At 32.8% G+C, this 17,157-nt stretch overlaps 1 protein-coding gene across 4 annotated transcripts in view; it reads left to right on the top strand.

Moving 5' to 3' along the window:
- The window catches only part of LOC149945515 (protein YIPF6), a 268,416-nt gene that overhangs the window by 169,663 nt on the left and 81,596 nt on the right, over positions 1-17,157 (top strand). For 2 of the 4 annotated variants that reach the window (XM_090174509.1, XM_090174511.1), the window contains exon 3: positions 11,424-11,471. The exons of the other annotated variants lie outside the window; for them this stretch is intronic. The gene's annotated coding sequence lies outside the window, so the exon portion shown is untranslated. The remainder of the gene's footprint in view (positions 1-11,423; positions 11,472-17,157) is intronic. 4 annotated transcript variants of the gene reach the window in all.

Consider the following 17,157-nt stretch of genomic DNA (forward strand, 5'->3'; position numbering starts at 1 on the left):
CTTAACCGCTCCCAATAATCCAAAAGAGAGGAGCAAATCCTAACCGCTCCCAATAATCCAAAAGAGAGGAGCAAAAACCTAACCGCTCCCAATAATCCAAAAGAGAGGAGCAAAAACCTAACCGCTCCCAATAATCCAAAAGAGAGGAGCAAAAACTTAACCGCTCCCAATAATCCAAAAGAGAGGAGCAAAAACTTAACCGCTCCCAATAATCCAAAAGAGAGGAGCAAAAACCTAACCGCTCCCAATAATCCAAAAGAGAGGAGCAAAAACTTAACCGCTCCCAATAATCCAAAAGAGAGGAGCAAAAACTTAACCGCTCCCAATAATCCAAAAGAGAGGAGCAAAAACTAAACCGCTCCCAATAATCCAAAAGAGAGGAGCAAATCCTAACCGCTCCCAATAATCCAAAAGAGAGGAGCAAAAACTTAACCGCTCCCAATAATCCAAAAGAGAGGAGCAAAAACTTAACCGCTCCCAATAATCCAAAAGAGAGGAGCAAAAACCTAACCGCTCCGAATAATCCAAAAGAGAGGAGCAAAAACTTAACCGCTCCCAATAATCCAAAAGAGAGGAGCAAAAACTTAACCGCTCCCAATAATCCAAAAGAGAGGAGCAAAAACTTAACCGCTCCCAATAATCCAAAAGAGAGGAGCAAATCCTAACCGCTCCCAATAATCCAAAAGAGAGGAGCAAAAACTTAACCGCTCCCAATAATCCAAAAGAGAGGAGCAAAAACTTAACCGCTCCCAATAATCCAAAAGAGAGGAGCAAAAACCTAACCGCTCCCAATAATCCAAAAGAGAGGAGCAAAAACTTAACCGCTCCCAATAATCCAAAAGAGAGGAGCAAAAACTTAACCGCTCCCAATAATCCAAAAGGGAGGAGCAAAAACCTAACCGCTCCCAATAATCCAAAAGAGAGGAGCAAAAATTTTAACTGCTCAAAAAAGAGCGAAAAGAGAGGAACGAATATTTTGCCGCTCAATAAAGGGCGAGCGCGAGCGGCTATTACGTGAGCGAGCGTGAGCGGTGCACGAGATGAGCAGTTTTTTAACAAAAATTATGTTCCCGGAAGATGATATCCGCCTGTGATCGTACAAGAGTGTCTCCCCCTCCCCCCCCCCCCCCCACCGGCGCAAGGGGGGAAAAGGAAAAGTGGCGTGGTTTTTCTACCGGGAATCACGTGGCAACCCGGGTGGTACTCGCATACTCTCTGTTCTCATCAATATATTCTTGTCATTAGATATTAATACCATGAACAAATTAATATACTTAAAATTATGCGATAATTCTAAATCACACTTTCGCGTAATTTAGATTTTTTGTGACACTCTTTCACATCGAGTATCGTCATCTGTAGTTATGTTTTGCAGGGTTCATGATTTTTATTTTATTTTTTAAATCTAAAAAGTGTTTCTATTTAAATCGGATTTTGATTGATTTTATTGATTTTTGAAGGTTTGGTGCCGGTTTCTCTTGACAAATTGATTATTAATTTGAGTGCAGCAGTAATGCAAACTAAAATTTAAGTTAATCTTAATAAAATATAAGTATTATTTAAAAATTAAATTTATTTGAGTTTACTTTGAATTGACATTGCTAGAGATCTTACGTTTGTGCATTTTCATAGATACATTAAAGTATATTAAATGATTTAAATCGATGATTTAAATCATATCCATTTAAAACCTCGATATTTTGCGATTTAAAAGCGGATGAACTTTCATATTCTTTTACTTTTTATATTAAAAATTCAGTTGAATGCATTTGGAAATGTAATTTAAAAGCTAACTTATGAATACTCTTGTTTGAACTTTTAAAAAATATTATTAAAACTTTTGTTTAAAATATTCCAATTTATACAAAACTGTATTTAGGAAATTCCAATTAGTTATTAATGATGCTCAAAAACCATGAATAAAAAATGTATTATATTTCTACTTAAGAAAACGGCTGATTCCTGGTTTAATAAATAAATGTGTTTTCAGTTTCAAGATCAAAAGGTTTTCTATAGTATAAAATAATTATTTTCGACTCTTAACTGAACTAAACAAAGGAGACTCGGGTGGTAAGTTTAGTGTAACTTGAAAATCCTTAAAAAGGTGGACAAGAATGGACTTTTGTTTTGCCATGGCAACCGAAAATATTTTTGGCAACTTAAAACCTGATTTTCTCTACCAATATTTAAATAAAACCCATATTTCAACAAGTTTATCCAATTTAAGTGTATTTAACCAAAAAACCCAATTTACGTGTATTTACCAAAACTTACCCAATTAACGTGTATTTACCAATACTTCCCCATTCACGTGTATTTAATAAAACTTACTCAATTTACGTGTATTTACCCAAACTTACCCCATTTAAGTGTATTTACCCAAACTTACCCAATTTACGTGTATTTAACCAAACTTACTCAATTTTCGCGTATTAACCCAAACTTACCCCATTTAAGTGTATTTACCCAAATTTACCCAATTGTGTATTTACCACAATTTACCGAATTTAAGTATTTTTACCCAAATTGACATGTATTTACAACAATTTACCACAATTTACCCAATTTAAGTATATTTACCCAAATTGACATGTATTTACCACAATTTACCCAATTTAAGTATATTTACCCAAATTGACATGTATTTACCACAATTTACACATGTTCTGAATTCTGTTTTTTTTTTCAGATTTTACCATGTTAATTTCCGTAGAGAAAATTAGGTTTTAAGCTGTCGAAAACATTTTCGGTTGCCATGACAAAACGAAAGCCCATTCTTGTCCATCATTTTAGTGATTTTCAAGTTTCACTCGGGTCTACTTACCACCCGAGTTTGAACGAAATCGGAGCAGGGTTCGTACACGACCTGGAAAAGTCAGGGAATTTGAAAATGATTCCAAAAGGTCAGGGAAAAGTCGGGAATTTGAAAATAGTTCCAAAAGGTCAGGGAAAAGTCAAGTAATTTGAAAATGGTCCAAAATGTAAGAGAAATTTAAAATGACCCCAAAAGGTCAGGGAAAAGTCAAGGAATTTGAAAATTGTCCAAAAAAGTAAGGGAATTTGAAAATGACCCCAAAAGGTCAGGGAAAAGTCAAGAAAAGTAAGGGAATTTGAAAATGACCCTAAAAAAATCAGTCAAATAAATTTTTGAAAGATGTATTAAAAATACATAATAATATTTTTCAAGATTTTTCCTCAAACCATTCATTTATTCTACAAAAATGGTCAGGGAAAATTTTGAAATTTGGAAATGTCAGGGAATTTTATTCCGGAAATTTTGTTCGAAAACTGCGGAGATAAACACATCGGCTAGTCTCCTTTGTAAGTTAAGTAATAATTTAAAACATTTATGAAAACTTCAAACTTGAGTGGAGAAAACTAATATTCTTGTTTCGATAATTTATTTATCACGACATTTAATTTTCAATTTTTATTCAATTCAATATATAACTGTGTGAGTGGTCTTCTAGCGACTTATAGCGAAATTAAATTCCACTTTTTTAATCCCAAAACTAATCCTTCTTTTCCAATAAGTGGAAAGTTGTTCAAATCGAATTCTTTACGTTCTATTATAATATTTCCATGAATAAAATTCGTAATTTCTTCTCGTTTTTGAGGAACAAAGCAATCGCGTTCCATTTAGTTCGTGTTCGAATTATCATATTTCCTTATTGGCGAACAGCCCGCGACTGACATTTGAGTCCAAACTAAAAATCTTTTTTCTCCGAATCGCGCCGTACTTTTTAATTTCTGTGTCGGGCGGCACGGTCGAACTGAAAGGGGCAACGATATTTACCGTTCCTAAAGCGCCCTGGCGGACGTTTTTGGAAATGAAAATCGATAGTTAATGACTCGAGAAATTTCTCCGCCGCTTCTTAAGACTATAAATTCTTATTTATCTTCTTAGCCAATCTTTTTTATAGCAAATTTTTGATAATCGCTTCCAATATACGGTACAAGTAAGGTTACGCAACGACACCATTTTAAAAAAAGTCGGGAAAAAAATTAAAAAAAAAGAGTTCAAATTTGTTCGTTTTTATAATGCGTAATTTTTGCTAGCGATCGCAAAAATGTTTTAAAAGGAAAAAAAATTAATTTACAGGTTCTGGAGATATTTTATATCCTTTTTATTATTATTATTCGATAGATTTTTCCAGGGGTTTTGCTTGCTCGTTTTCCCTTCGGGGGTTTTCGGGAGCCGCCATGAAAATTGTTCTAGACAAATTTGCATTTCCCATTACGGTGAAAAATCCCTCTTTATACCGAGCGCCAGAAAAAGAATGCCAAAGTTCTACAGTTTAGTTTTCTTTATAAAATCGATTTGGAATCGTCGGAAAACTCCGGCCTTAATATTTCATATTTTTATTTTCTTGGTGTGCAATTATTATTAGTTTCAGTTGATTTATTAAATTTTATTTTACTACCATAATTTTAATGTGTCGGGAAGATAGTATTTTGCTTTATAAAAATGACCCGTATGTTTTAAAGCAACTATTTCGACCTTTTGTGGAATTGCAGGGCTCCCAGAGGTCCTATAATTCCTATATTTTTAAAAAGGTCCTATAACATCCTATTCTTTTAGCAAAATTACCCATAACATCCTATTCTTTTAGCAAAATAACCCATAACATCCTATTATTTTACCAAAATCCTCATAACATCCTATTAATTTAGCAAAATTCCCCATAAAATCCTATTCTTTTAGCAAAATCCCCCACAACATCCTATTATTTTAATAAAATTCCCCATAACATCCTATTCTTTTAGCAAAATCCCCCATAACATCCTATTCTTTTAGCAAAATCCCCCATAACATCCTATTCTTTTAGCAAAATCCCCCATAACATCCCATTCTTTTAGCAAAATCCCCCATAACATCCTATTCTTTTAGCAAAATTCCCCATAACATCCTATTCTTTTAGCAAAATCCCCCATAACATCCTATTCTTTTAGCAAAATCCCCCATAACATCCCATTCTTTTAGCAAAATCCCCCATAACATCCTATTCTTTTAGCAAAATTCCCCATAACATCCTATTCTTTTAGCAAAATTCCCCATAACATCCTATTCTTTTAGCCTACGTTATAAAATCTTATAATTTGGATATTTTGCCCATTCAAATCTCACGGAGAGTACCCGAGGTGTAACACACCGATTTTGTTCAAACTCGGGGGTTAGGTAGACCTTATGGTAGTATGAAAATTGTCAAAGGGAAAAGTTACAATAGGCTTTAGTTTTCCCATGGCAACTGAAAATGTTTTTGACCTATCAAAACGAAAAAATCTCCATTTAAAAAAAAGCATTGGATTTTATTGGTTATACAACCTGTGAAAATTCTTCAAAAATTTGAAAAATTAAAATTTTCAAAAATTATCCAAAATGATAAATTTTACCTAATTTGGGTAAAAAAGCTCGATTTGGTAAAATTTTCACAAAATTTGGATAAATTTTGTGAAAATTTCAATAAATTACATGAATAAAGTAATTTTGGGATAATTATGAGTTAAATTTGGTAAAGGTGATTAAATTTCGATGAAATTGAATAAACTGCAGAAAATTGGATAAACCTTATAAAGTTGGACGAAAATTTGGTAAACCCAAAAAAATCGGTGATAACCACCACGGGTAGAGGTCGGCGGAACAAATAATTTAACCGCAAAAATTTCAAATAACCATTAAAATTAGTATTATTTGTTTTATACGAATAAATTATACGATTAAAATGCAAAATTAATCATTTTGTTTCGAATATTTCTGAATAATTCTCGGTTATGGATAAATATAAACAATCGTATAATTTCTTATTCAAACGCCGACCTCTAACCACGGGTAGTCTCCTTGTTAGTATCTTCCAATGACCACGAATAAATATAAATCACTGGAATTGGAAGTAGAAAAATTTACAGAAAAAGAGGCAACATCGAAAAAAAAAAGTAGCATCGAGACCGGAAACGCGTCCCCAATAGCTAATTTCCGGTTTGAATAGAAACTCGCAGCAGATAGCGTCGGTGTCTGAATTGAAGAGACTTTTAAATGTTTATTCGTTTCCTTTTCCAATTAGAGGCGGCGCTAATAACGGAAGAGTAAACGCGAAATCATTGTAGAAACCGGGAAGAGGGGGGTTGAACGACCGGAAGATTAATAATAGCCCCGCCCACAATCCCCGGAAGTGGGTACCGAAGAAGGCGGGTGGAGGGTTGTAGTGGTAGATCATCTATGTCTTTGCTTATTACCGTCAATTAACAAGTTCCCCGGGCCTTGGAGGACCGCGATCCCGCGTTGATCATAAAAAAAACCTAGATGGCGCTAGTGAGGCGGAAGGGTAGGACTCGCTTAATCTAATGATACCCAGGGGCAATTGACGCTGAAGAGGCTCGCGACTCTGATAAGACATGCCGAGGAGAGAGAGAAGGAGATCCAAGCCATCGCGTCATCATCTTTTCTTCCCTACAAAATGGACGCGGAGACATATCTTCCCTTACACGCCATCCTCTTAATGCGGCCACATCGCTCGTTTTATCAATAGTGGCTTCTCCAAAGACGACTCTTCAGTCGCCTCATCTCCATCTCTTAACGGGGGGAAATGTCCTTAGAGTATATTGACTTTGCCGCCGCCCGAACTGATGTCCTTAAAGTTCCCGACACTTTCGAACCGTCCTCGCCTAAAAAGGTTTCTTTTTAGCGTCTATTTTTTTCGCCTTTTTTTATTTATCCTGGAGAACTTTGTAGACCTGACTTTCGAATGACCAAGTTTTCGATCCCGTTAGGCGTAGCGGTGCCTACGTTATTATAAAGGCCTGTGCAAGCTGCTCAGCTAGGGGGTGACAGGAGCTTGCGACTTACGCGCGAAAGAGTAATAGGTGGCGTACTTTTCAAATATTTCGAGATTCGCGCCGAAAGTTTTAATCGTTCGGCGGGCTCATTTTGCTAATGTCCTGTCTAATACCATTTTATTAATGGAATTTTCATTGTAAATCCTTAAATTAAATTAAATTAATAATATAGTATGTTACAATAGGCCTTGGCAAAAATTTTATCAGTTAAAATAACCTAGTTTTATAAATAACAGTATTTTCGAATAAATTGATTATAATTAATTAATTTATTAGAAAATAAAATATTATCTAATTTATTTTAGTAATGAAAGATTTTGAAAATATCTTACTTAAAACTCTCGACCAACATTTCACCGCCGCGGAAAAACCGCCTTCCTCCTTATAAGGCACCGACTCGACAATGATTATACGCGGGAACTTTGGAAATTCAAAACTCTAATGTAAAGGAAGAGCGCCTCTATCGGGAAATACTAAAACTTCCAAAATCAAAAATGAAATCAGACTCTTGCACAGGCCTTTATAATAACGTAGGCACCGGGCGTAGTCATAAAGATTCTTCCTCACTTCTCTGTTTGGGTTGGCAAGAACCAGCCAGACTGGTTTAAACCCCGGTTTTAACCACCAAAAAAATCCATGGTTAAAACAACTTTTTTTATTAATAAATTATTGAGAAATGAATTAGAAATATTGAAAAAACTAAAACTTAACCCTTTATTTTTGTCGTAAGTAATGAGAGCTGGATATAAGCAATTGGGGGATCTTAAAATTCATTTTGCGCGTGAAAATACGCCGCCATGTTAGGGTGTAAAAGCGGGTAAATAAGCCTGCTATACCTCACAATGTCACGCGCTAAAACGTTATTTTGAAATCGGACAATTGGAGCACTTTCGAAGTAATGAGGGCTAGATATAAGCAATTTGAGCATTTTTTTATTATTGGATCAAATAATATTTACCCTATCCATATTTGATGAAATATTTGCATAAATAAATTAACTATAAATAAAATACAGGGTGGAAGCCTCAGCCGTGGTCCAGCCTCGGTACTTCTCCTAGTACACCACAGTGCTGCGGGTCGAACACTTCTACAGGCGCCGGTAGGCCAAAAATAGACCAATGGGAGAATTAGAAGCGCATCTTTATCCAATCGCCCGAAAAAGCATTTGAAAGATGCGCTTCTAATTCTTCCATTGGTCTTTTTTTAGACTAGGAAAAGTACCGAGGCTGGAGCATGGCTGAGGCATCTAATTCTCCCATTGGTCTATTTTTGGCCTACCGTCGCCTGTAGAAGTGTTCGACCCGCAGCACTCCGGTGTACTAATAGAAGTACCGAGGCTGGACCACGGCTGAGGTTACAACCCGGTATATTTGGCATCTTTCCCTAATCGGGCTTTGACGGAAAACCAATTTTTAGTCTTACATAGAAATATATTTCGAGTATTTTTTTATCCGAATCGTACTAGTATAAGCTGTTGTTGTAGCGGTTAATTCTTGTCCTACTTCGCGTGAGTGTTTCCGAGAAATTGGCAGAACAAAGAGATGTTAGATTCAGTTGTTTGTTGATGGTTTTGAGTAAGAAATTATTCTACGACTTTTAAATTGGAAATTAAAAGCATTCGCAGAAACCATTTAAGTTTTGGGCAAATAGGGGCCCATATATTTTGTCAATAAATATATTTCTATTTCGATGTGGAGCTAATATTACGACTTGTTCGACTTGCTTATTATTCTCAAAGGCAAGCACGCAGATAGTCTCGTCGGGGCTTTAAAGTTTAGCCTCATAATTAATCCTTAAATGATACATGTAAGGCGTCAGCGCAACTTAAGGATAAATAGTAACATAAGTAAATAATGTGTCTTACAAAATTTAAGTGAAAAGATGAAAAACAACATTAGCAGTTACTTTAAATATTTCTGGTAGTAAAAATTATTTTTAATCTTTTTCTAAAACGTTGTTTTTCGAATCTGTTCAAATTTAGATTAAGAATATTAAATTAAAAATTACGACAGGAACCAATGATATACGGAGCAATTAGTAAATGTATTTTTTCCGAAAGGTATTTTGAAAAATTAGCCGTATAGAGAGATACAAATTTCCGGCGTAAGAGATATCTTATACACTTAGGGTGTAATGCAATTATTTGATAAATAAGTGCCAAGAAAAACTAATTACGTAATTAAATTCACATTAATTCTCTATTAATTTCTGTAAAGGTAAATGAATACACGGGAAGATTTAACACCAATTAAACAATTTCATCTCAAATGAACAATTTTCTATAAAAGCTTAAAAGGATGATTTTTTACTCCCATTTTCCCCGCATTAAAATGATATTTCGAGTTTCGGTCTAATTGCAAAATTCCATTTATAATAATCGTTGAATTTCTTATTTTTGCAAGCTTAACGCATATTAAAAAAGCCCAAAGAAAAATCGATACTTATAAAAAGGAAAAAATATAAAATTATGTACTGAATCGGGAAAATATTTTCTATTTAATAGTTGCCTACGTTATTTCAAAGGCCCGTGCACGGCATTTTTCTTAAATTAAATTCTGGAAATTTAGTTCGACAATTCTGGCCACTAGGTTCTCTCGTATCTGGAACCCGTTGCCTAGGCAACAGTGAGGTTCCAAACCCACCAAATAAAATGTGGCGTTGCGAAGTGCGAGATATGGCATTATCACATTTTTCAGATGTAATTTCCATGGTTTTTAAGCTTCTTTAAAAATGTTTAATTCTAAGAATTTGAGAAAAAGGAAGATGAGGAAAAAACTTTAATTAAATTTAACCAATAATTAAAAAAGCAAAAAATAACCGGTGGAGAGTTCCCGGTAAATCTGGTTTTAAGCAGTGAAAAATCGATAATTATCTCAGAAAATCCAATCATAACCAGAAAAAATATTTTTCCCATAAAATCCAATATTAACCACAAAAAAGGTAAAAAAAAACCCGGATAATCCAGTTATAAACAGGATAAAACCTATATTTTTCCCATAAAATCCTTTTTCACCACCAATAAAGCGATATTTTTCCCATAAAATCCGGTTTTAACTACCAAAAAAAAACGATATTTTCCCCATACAATCGGGTTGTAAACAGGATAAAACCTATATTTTTCCCATAAAATCCGGTTTCACCACTAATAAAGCGATATTTTACCCATAAAATCCAGATTTAACCACATAAAAAAACGATATTTTCCCCATAAAATCGGGTTGTAAATAGGATAAAACCTATATTTTTCCCATAAAATCCGGTTTCACCACTAATAAAGCGATATTTTACCCATAAAATCCAGATTTAACCACATAAAAAAACGATATTTTCCCCATACAATCGGGTTTTAAACAGGATAAAACCTATATTTTTCCCATAAAATCCGGTTTCACCACTAATAAAGCGATATTTTACCCATAAAATCCAGATTTAACCACATAAAAAAACGATATTTTCCCCATAAAATCGGGTTGTAAATAGGATAAAACCTATATTTTTCCCATAAAATCCGGTTTCACCACTAATAAAGCGATATTTTACCCATAAAATCCAGATTTAACCACATAAAAAAACGATATTTTCCCCATACAATCGGGTTTTAAACAGGATAAAACCTATATTTTTCCCATAAAATCCGGTTTCACCACTAATAAAGCGATATTTTACCCATAAAATCCAGATTTAACCACATAAAAAAACGATATTTTCCCCATAAAATCGGGTTGTAAATAGGATAAAACCTATATTTTTCCCATAAAATCCGGTTTCACCACTAATAAAGCGATATTTTACCCATAAAATCCAGGTTTAACCACATAAAAAAACGATATTTTTCCCATAAAATCGGGTTGTAAATAGGATAAAACCTATATTTTTCCCATAAAATCCGGTTTCACCACTAATAAAGCGATATTTTACCCATAAAATCCCGATTTAACCACCAAAAAACCGTATTTTTTCCATTAAATCCGGTTTGAACCACCAAGGTTAAATCCAGTTTCCAACCCTTTCTCGGTTGTGGCTCCAAAATTCTTTCGCTGACCATCTGTTAAATAAATCTGTGTTCTCTGGCTCAAGATCAATATTTTTATTTTGTATTTTGGGGCGCAGTTTTTGGGAACGTGTTGTTGAAACGGTCGCACTCACGCCAATATAAAGCGGTGCGTCCAAATTTATTGAAGAAATAAAAATGTTTTTAGACTCGCGCCATCTTTATACGCCATCTACCCTTGGTCCCGATAAATTTATTGGGTTTTTTTTATCCGTTTTACTCGTAGGCCATCCCTCTTTTTATGTATTTTTGCTTACTGCAGCCATTTTATGTTTGTTTTGTTTTGTGGCCAAACAATTTGTTGATAAAATATTTCGAGTTTTTCTTGTTTCGAGAGTTTTGAGATTTTTGAGAGCGGAAATGTTACCTTTTAGTATTTATGTTATATTTTTACGTTGCGGATCTGCCTGAAAGTGTAGGTGATTTTGAATATATAATCACTTATTTTAGACTATTTTTTTTATAAGTCTTATTGATGTGAAATATATTTTGTTTGAAGTAAACTTTATGTTCATTTTTATTTTTTATACCTTTGCAGGCGGTGCATCAAATATCAGAGAGTTGTTTTCGATACACATCTATCTTCGTAAGTGCTACAGTTTTAATAATTTGGTTATATATCTTTGGGCGATTTTAATATTTTAGTATAGAGTTTTTTTTTGACACACAAGCTTAGGGGATTTGTGTGTATTATTTTCATGTACTGTGGATGGTGTTCGCACGATTAAAGGTACAAAGACACATGATACGTCAATCGATTGGAAATATCATGTGGGACATTTGCTCATTTTAGTCATTTTGGGCGATTTTCGAATTTAAATGTACATATTTTTTAAATTAAAACCGACTTGGTTGAATATTATATTTTTAGTTAGTACTGATTATTTCTGAACTAAGTTTTAAGTTGCATTAAGAAATTTTTATTTTTAGTGAGATTTATGTCCAATTCGCCGGACCCACTATTGTCATATTTGAATTTAGTTCCAATTGATACAGGTACCATCTAACTCTTTCGGGTTTCGCTACCTGATTTCCAAAACCAGGTAACTCGAAAAATTGATTTTCGATAAAATTCCTTTTGGGTTTGTTAAGTTAATGTACAAGATGATTGGAAATTTCTTCAAATTTAAATTTAATATTTAAAATACAGGGTGTCTTCAGTTGATAGGCCCAGACATTTTTCTCAAAAACTATACCTTCTAGAAATGTGAAATTTTCAGTATGTACTCTCTCTGGGGAGATCGTTGTTATTTGTAAATTTCTGAAAAATCGTGAAATTATTCACGGTTTTAGAAGTGTTAGTTTTTGAACGCCATGTGGTAGACGAAAAGTTTCAATAAGCAAGTTGTAGAGCATACTCGAAAACCTTTAATGGAATTGGTATGCTGGGAATCGGACATTTCGTCACTGAAATAATTGGTCATTAAAAACCAACAAAATTGAAACAGCATTGTGATAACCAGCTCGTAATTAAGACAACGGCTTTGCTCGAATTGTTTATTTTGGACGAATCCATCCAATAGCAGCGACACAGTAGTGGCTCCATTCCAAGAATTTGGCTGCAGTGATGAAAGTGCAAAGAAAAATGGTCCGATTTAAATGAAGAGACAGGGATTCGGCTAATGATTAAATCTGGAGGAAGAGATAATTAGTGATGACCGTTTCGAGCATTCCTTCTCCGATCAACGGGGGAAATAAATACTGTCCTACCCTCTTAAAAAACCTCCTCAGGCCGTTCTCAGTCCCGTCTCCTTCCGCGTTACGAAACTCCGCGACGTGTACTTGTACGCCCCGAAGAATGACTTCATTTCGTTGGTCGAGAAGTCGCCAAGATCGCCAACTTCGAAGCAGTGTTGGGCATTTTCGTCAAAGAGCCGCTCAGCTCACTCACCGCTCGCACTCGCTCCTTTCTGTTTGCTCTTTTTTTAAGCGGTTAAATAAGCGCTCCTCTCTTTTCGTTCTTTTATGAGCGGTTAAATAAGCGCTCCTCTCTTTTCACTCTTTTTTTGAGCGGTGAAATAAGCGCTCCTCTCTTTTCGTTCTTTTTTTGAGCGGTGAAATAAGCGCTCCTCTCTTTTCACTCTTTTTTTGAGCGGTGAAATAAACGCTCCTCTCTTTTCACTCTTTTTTTGAGCGGTAAAATAAACGCTCCTCTCTTTTCACTCTTTTTTTGAGCGGTAAAATAAGCGCTCCTCTCTTTTCGTTCTTTTTTTGAGCGGTAAAATAAACGCTCCTCTCTTTTCACTCTTTTTTGAGCGGTGAAATAAGCGCTCCTCTCTTTTCGTTCTTTTATGAGCGGTTAAATAAGCGCTCCTCTCTTTTCACTCTTTTTTTGAGCGGTGAAATAAGCGCTCCTCTCTTTTCGTTCTTTTTTTGAGCGGTTAAATAAACGCTCCTCTCTTTTCGTTCTTTTTTTGAGCGGTGAAATAAGCGCTCCTCTCTTTTCACTCTTTTTGAGCGATGAAATAAACGCTCCTCTCTTTTCGTTCTTTTTTGAGCGGTTAAATAAGCGCTCCTCTTTTTTCGTTCTTTTTTGAGCGGTGAAATAAACGCTCCTCTCTTTTCACTTTTTTTGAGCGGTGAAATAAACGCTCCTCTCTTTTCACTTTTTTTGAGTGGTGAAATTAGCGCTCCTCTCTTTTCGTTCTTTTTTGAGGGGCTAAATTAGCGCTCCTCTCTTTTCACTTTTTTTGAGCGGTGAAATTAGCGCTCCTCTCTTTTCGTTCGTTTTTGAGCGGCAAAATAAGCGCCCCTCTCAATTTCGCTCTTTTTTGAGCGCTGAATTTGGCGTTCCTCTCATTTTCGGGCTCTTTAAAAAAAACATTTTGCCGCTCAATTTTACTCCTAATAACAAAAGCGCTCACAATGAGAGGAGCGATGCCCATCACTGCCTCCAAGACGTGGCAATTTTCATTTTCCCAATCCGACGCTATTTACTTGACCAATTATACGCGTACCTTCCTCCTCGGGCGGATGGCCCTTTCCTGGACCCTTTTCTCGATTTGGACTACAGCCTTTTTGAGAGCCCACCGCCGCCCGATGTACTTCCATTAAAGTTTAATTAATTCTGGACACTCTCAGTAGGACTATCCGCACGCTGCTGGTAGCTGGAATAAGTCCCCTCCCCTATTTTTTGTTTTTCGCGACTATTGCTCCACCTGACGGGACTATTCTCGGATAAACTAATTAACGGAGTAGTGTTCGCTTTTAAGTCTCGTTAAATTTGTCTTTCCGATTCTTCACTTTAGCGAGCAATTTGTTAACGATAAAATCATTTACATTGTCGTCACTTTTACTAAATTTAACGGTCGTATATACCGAATTTAAAAATCTTCAATCTTATAAATTATTATTTTTATTAACATTTATTATTTCTATATTAATATTATTTAATATTTTATTTTTTATTTCTATATTAATATTATTTAATATTTTATTTAATATTTCAATATTAATATTATTTAATATTTTAATTAATATTTCTATATTAATATTTAATATTTATATATTAACAAGAATGTATTTATTTATTTTCAGGGAGAATGAATATGTTGAGATTATTTTTAGCGTTTCTCTAATTCCACCCGTTGTGCCCCCCGGTATGCTTCCCCGCTTTAATAAAATCAAATAATACTGCAATCTCATTGGTTCTTAAAAATTACGTTTTCCGACGCGATTAACGCTGCTGCGAGGACGCAAAAAATAAGACCGCCTCCTTTTTCTCCCCCCCCCCTTAGCGTGAGGGTGTTAGGGCCTCAACGTGTCCGTCGATCGTCTCGACATATTCATTCTCCCTGAGAATAAATAAATACATTCTTGATATTAATATTATTTATTATTTCTATATTAATATTATTTATTATTTCTATATTAATATTATTTATTATTTTTTTATTAATGTTATTTATTAGTTTATATTTATAATATTTATTTTATTTTTATTTATATTAATAAATAAATTAGTATTATTTTTATATTACCATTTTTTATTTTTATAGTAACATTTTTATTTTTATATTACCATTTTTTATTTTTATAGTAACATTTTTTATTTTTATATTAACATTTATTATTTTTATATTACCATTTTTTATTTCAAATTAACATTTTTTATTTTTATATTAACATTTTTTATATTTACTATTTTTAATATTTGTTTATTATTTTTAATATTATATTTACTATTATATTATATCAAGAATGTGAAATTCTTTTAATATATGTATTGTTATCAGTATTATATTTATTGTTATCAATATTTTTTTATTTATCAATATTATATTTATTTATCAATATTATATTTATTTATCAATATTATATTTATTTATCAATATTATATTTATTTATCAATATTATATTTATTTATCAATATTATATTTATTTATCAATATTATATTTATTTATCAATATTATATTTATTTATCAATATTATATTTATTTATCAATATTATATTTATTTATCAATATTATATTTATTTATCAATATTATATTTATTTATCAATATTATATTTATTTATCAATATTATATTTATTTATCAATATTATATTTATTTATCAATATTATATTTATTTATCAATATTATATTTATTTATCAATATTATATTTATTTATCAATATTATATTTATTTATCAATATTATATTTATTTATCAATATTATATTTATTTATCAATATTATATTTATTTATCAATATTATATTTATTTATCAATATTATATTTATTTATCAATATTATATTTATTTATCAATATTATATTTATTTATCAATATTATATTTATTTATCAATATTATATTTATTTATCAATATTATATTTATTTATCAATATTATATTTATTTATCAATATTATATTTATTTATCAATATTATATTTATTTATCAATATTATATTTATTTATCAATATTATATTTATTTATCAATATTATATTTATTTATCAATATTATATTTATTTATCAATATTATATTTACTCTTATCAATATTATATTTATTTATCAATATTATATTTATTTATCAATATTATATTTATTTATCAATATTATATTTATTTATCAATATTATATTTATTTATCAATATTATATTTATTTATCAATATTATATTTATTTATCAATATTATATTTATTTATCAATATTATATTTATTTATCAATATTATATTTACTCTTATCAATATTATATTTACTCTTATCAATATTATATTTACTCTTATCAATATTATATTTACTCTTATCAATATTATATTTACTTTTATTGATATTATATCACTAATTTATTTATTTCAACTTAGAGAGAACGACTATGTTGACTTAACAACGAAAGCCCTATTATCATATTTAAACTTTCGTTTATAATATTAATTTTGCGTGCATAGTGCTGACATCTGGCGTGTTTATTTAAAACCCTTACGAATAGATAATTAATTAATTCAAACTTCTCCATAATTCCAAATACAAATTTGTCGTACGAGTCGTTACATTTCCATAGAACAAATAAACACCAATTTGACGTATTTTGGACTTGGATTTAATTATTTTTATTTAATAATTAAATTCCCAAGAGAAGCCCGCTGGTAATAGATCTTTTCTTCAATTACCGGTAGCCTGTTATTTTTGGAAGTTGGATAAACTTTTTGGAGATTTGTAGGAAATAAAATATGAGGCTATAAATAATTTCTAGTCATTCTGATTAGAGCTCCAATAAGATATGTCGAAAAGTAGAAACGACAGCGTCGGTAGAAATAGAGATAGACACGTAGAGGACTTAATTTTAGTTGTCGGTCCTCCGATAATGAATGTCCCCGGGCCCGCCAGATGAAGTTTTCTCTCTCCGCCGTCCTTTGGCGGCGCTGCTGTCGAGTTATTTCTACTCCGAGACGCCAGAGGCCACCACCGTCTCTTTTCCGCCTCAAAGTACTTCTCCCGCTACGCCGGAGAGTCGGTGTTTCGCGCCCTCTGGTCGCCGCTTTCTGGGGTGTCTCATTTGCGCCCGACATCTACCGGTTGGTGTTTGGGTTATCTTGAATTCGCTCTAGGCTTCTAATTAAGGCCGTGCTTTAAGTAAACCTTCAATATTTAACGCCCTAATTTTCTATATTTTGCGCTTCGAGGTATTCTTTTCGGGTTAAACTATATTGAGGGGTCTTGACCTATTTTTATAAAACCAAATAGGCTTCATTTATAGAAGTTTCTTTTTGCGCAATTTATATATATATATATATATAAAGTTCCAAAGTTCGCTGCCTCGCTTCTGTAGGTGCGTCATACACAAAAAC

Source organism: Leiobunum rupestre, chromosome 5 (assembly GCF_980474605.1).
Source record: "Leiobunum rupestre chromosome 5, qqLeiRupe1.1.hap1, whole genome shotgun sequence".
Taxonomy (NCBI): Eukaryota; Metazoa; Arthropoda; class Arachnida; order Opiliones; family Sclerosomatidae; genus Leiobunum; species Leiobunum rupestre.